The following is a 4,194-nucleotide window of genomic DNA, read 5'->3' as shown; positions in this document are numbered from 1 at the left end:
GATGCGATCTCCGCTGGATGGAACCTGGTTATCTATTTTGTATTTTCTTTACCTTCATAATTTTAATGTGGTTTTCTTGAGGATAAATATTAATCCAAATAAAACTTACACATTTCCACAGTACTCATAGCAAGACTCAATATACAATAAAAACAAATGTAGAAGTAATTTTTTATGTCAATTCAAAACAAAATAAATGCTACTTTCTTTTCTTCTATGCTGAATTTAAAAAAACTGCAAAGGACTGCATTTATGTGTCTAGCTCATAAGTTAAATCTTACTTATGAGATTGAGCTTTTTCATAATTCTGGAAAATCATGACATTTATATTATGAAATTCATATCATGAAAACTACCAAAATTAAATGTTTTAAAAACCAATAAAGCTTTAACATGAAAGAATAACTACAAAATCATTAGACTTATAAAACTTATTTCTGGTACTTACACATGGATCTTCCTAAAAATCTTCTAAAGAATTATGTATTAAAAACTCAAAAAAATTAAGGCATTTTAGCAATAACTGATTGCTGCCATCCCAAATGTCATGATAATCTGAATAAAAACAATATACTTTGTAAAAATATACACTTATTTTTAATCAAAATAAACACTGGCAAGTAAACCTACTTAAAAATCAAGGTTTCTCAAAGTGATAACAGCAGTTCTAACATTTAAAAATTTACAAATATGTTTCTGAAAATGGTAGTGGAATAACATCTATGATTATGTTAAGAAGTTTGTTGTGGAAACCTTTTAATTATTTATAGTAATTGTTAGATTACTTTTGTTAACCCCAATCATTTTCTTCTGCAAAAGAAAAACTAAACTAATAAACGATAGATTAGTCACCACATATCACAGTCAAGTGTAATTCCATGACCACAGCAGGGATGAGCTCACATTGTACCACAGAGTTGCCTGTGTTCCTAATTTCTCACTCTGAGACATCAAGTTTACCTGCCATGTGACAATTCTACCAATAGACACAGACATGTGGTCTCTTTTTAGAAAGTTTTTCAGAATTCATGTCACTGGTATATAACAGCAACGAGATAGCTCTGGACATAAATGAAACAAAAGGCAACTGTGTTCTAGTAGAAATGTTCAACTGTCTTTGGATCCAAGCTTCAAACTTCTCAATTAATTCCTGAAGAGGTGCTAATGCTCGCTGACTAATCAGATTGAACTCCTCAATGAAAAATAAAATCATTAAAGAAGGATTGAGTCATGCTTCCTCTAGCTGTTCACATTGATAAAGCTTATTTTGTAGCTTAGAATGAGAAAGGGCCACGTAGAGAACATAGTGGGTAGATACAGAAAACCAAACAAAATATTAATTTATTCTTGAAGTGAAGGAGGTAGACTTTCAGGAAAGAATACTACTTCTGAAAAACAAGATTAAACTTTTCTGGAAGTCAGGAAAAACAAGACAATATTATCTCTGATTAAAATGCTATTTCTATGAAAAATGCAAGCTATAAGAAGTAGATTCATTATTTTAGGCACACTCAAGTGACACCTTTTGAGATATAATTTTTAGGTATCCTTTTAATTACTATCTAGACATTTCTTGATAGAAAGCAAAATAATATACTGGCTGCAATTTTTGTTATTCCTTATTTTTTAATATTACTACTACTTTTGTCAATTATTTAGTTCTTTCTAAATTATTGTGAGTATATTATATATATATATCCATCATATTACATAATATAGAAAAAAATATAACAACTTCTGTAAGGTTTTACATTAAATTTTATTTCAGATTATCTATCACAATTTTGAATAATGCACATGTGCTATAGATGCCTCAATGAATTAAAACACTTTCAATTAATAATATTTGAAATCTATTTCCTACAAAAAACAAAATACATTAAATATTTACTACTTCAAGGCTTTAACAATTCATTCCACTTAGTAAATTATAGAATAATGACATAGCAACTGCTGTGATTCAATGATTATGTCCCTGGAGTTATCGATGAACGTTACAAAACAGGGCAGCACCAATTGCCAATAAGACTTGGTCTTTGCATAAGGATCTCTACTGAGTCATAGGAGGATCAGGAAAGTTCTTCTTTGTCTGAACTAACTTACACACCTTCTATCAACACATGCACCTCCCTAAATAGTGAATAGTGACATCTTACTAAAATTTTTGCTTTCTTCCAAATTCGACTTGAATTTGACTGAGTTTAAGAAACATCTCTGCACTCTGCCATTAGAAAATGAGTAATAGAGGAGGCGCCGCCAGGAAAGGGCGGGCGCAGGGGACTTGGCTAGCACAGGTGCAGGGTCTCCTGTTGGTGTGGGAGTCTGAGGACAGAAACAAGGATGCACTGACCCAGTAGGTGGCAGCGGCGCCATCTCAGCCCCTCTTGCGCACAGAGGGCACCTCAAGCGCGACGTCCCCCAATGACCTGCTCTCGCTGCCCGACCTGGGGCTCTCCTCTCCTGGGCGCAAGCGCATCATCTAGTCCAACGGGCTGGTCATCACCACGCCTACAAGCACGCAGTTCCTCTACACCAAGGTGGCGGCCAGCGAGGAAAAGGAGTTCCCCGAGGGCTTTGTCAAAGTCCTGGAGGACTTGTACGAGCAGAACCAGTGTGGGACGGGTTCGACCCCGCAAGGGTCTCTTGGCATAGCAGTGGGCGCCGCACCCCAGGCGAGCTCGCCCTGGCGCAGGTCTACACGAACCGAAGCAGCTATGCGGCTGGTGCCAGCGATGCTGGGGGTGCTGCAAAAGTTGCTTTAGCCTCCGAGCCCGTTCCCTTTCCACCGCCGCCGCCGCCCCGCAACACCCGCGCCTGGCTACGCTGAAGGAAGAACCACAGACGGTGCCCTACGTGCGTACCAAGATTCTGGGAGAGCCCGGGCTGTCGCCCATCAACATGAGTACGCAGGAACGTATCAAAGCGGAGAGCAAGGGACTGCGGCAACCCAATCCTCGCCTCCCAAGTGCTGGAGCGCATCTGGCGCCTGGAGGAGAAAGTGAGGAAATTCAAGAGCCAGAATACGGGAGTTGGTGTCCCCCTCAAACCTGCAATCCTGCGCGAGCAGGTGGCGAAGCTCAAGCAGAAAAGTCCTCAGCCACGTCACCTGCGGCTGCCTGCTGCTGCCCAGCACCAGGTGCCCGCGTACTGAGCCTGATCATGGGGACTCATGAGTGGCTCCCCTCCTCCAGAGGTGGGCTCGTGGGGGGAGGGGCGGCCGTGGGCGCCCGAGACTTGGAAAGGGTGCGGCAGTGGCGAACCCCTCTCCGAGGGTGCCCAAGATTTGGAGAGGACGGTCTCCAGGGATATCCCCGAGGGTGCCCAGAACTCGGAGAGGGCGCCCTAGACTTCCACAAGCTGAACCCCCTGCTCCTGAGCGCGTGACACCCCCATCCTCTCGCTGCTTGTGTCCCAGGCGCGCAGCCGCCCTGTGTTGCCAAATCCGCGCGCTTCGGTCGCCCTTTCGTACACTGTCGCCCTTTGGTACACTGCAGCCCCTTCCTACACACCGCAGCCAAAGGGGGCTGGCTCCCTGGGGCAGCTTCCAGCCTGCCTTCTCTTTTACTTCTTTTTGTTGTTGTTGTTTGCCTTTGGAAGAGAGAAGAACAGAGTGTTCAATTCTGCCCTATTTATGTTTCTACTTGGGAACAAACAAATGGTGTGTGTGCGTGTGTGCTTTCTTGTGTTGGTTTTTTAAAGAACTGGGAAGAAGGGGGAAAAATAGGACTCTTTCCTTCCTCTCACTACTCCCCTCAGTCCTTGGACACCCTGCACTTCTTGTTTGGTTTTTGTTTTGCTCCGAGTCCGCATTCCTGTTTGTAATCCTTCCTTAGCACCTCCCAAAGGAAAATGACAGAATTAATTTGTGTAGTCAGTAATAACAAGACTAATTTACAGAATACTGATTATTTGAAAAAAATTTTGAATATTCTATTGAGGTAACTGTAGAGGACTATTTTTATAATCTAAATTATTATATACATATGTGATGGTGATTCTACCATTAGAATTTTTAATTATTGTAAATACTAAACTTGATATGTTAAAAAAGCTTAACACAAAGGTAGCAGTCTGTTCAGTTAATTGGATCCTGCTGTGCTGGTAGAACATGATTTGTAAAATATAGCACTAGTCTGTTTAATATGCATATAGTCTCCCAAATAGTCAACTGCTAGGTAAGTTCAGCTTTAGCTT

The 4,194-nt window shown here is 41.2% G+C and overlaps 1 pseudogene; it reads left to right on the top strand.

Moving 5' to 3' along the window:
• Positions 1 to 2,234: 2,234 nt before the first annotated feature.
• LOC124991412 (transcription factor JunD-like) lies at positions 2,235 to 3,151 on the top strand (annotated as a pseudogene).
• The last annotated feature ends 1,043 nt before the right edge of the window (positions 3,152 to 4,194 follow it).

This window comes from Sciurus carolinensis, chromosome 8 (assembly GCF_902686445.1).
Source record: "Sciurus carolinensis chromosome 8, mSciCar1.2, whole genome shotgun sequence".
NCBI lineage: Eukaryota > Metazoa > Chordata > Mammalia > Rodentia > Sciuridae > Sciurus > Sciurus carolinensis.
Note: the sequence above shows the minus strand (reverse complement) of the source record. Positions and strands in the feature narration are given on the sequence as shown.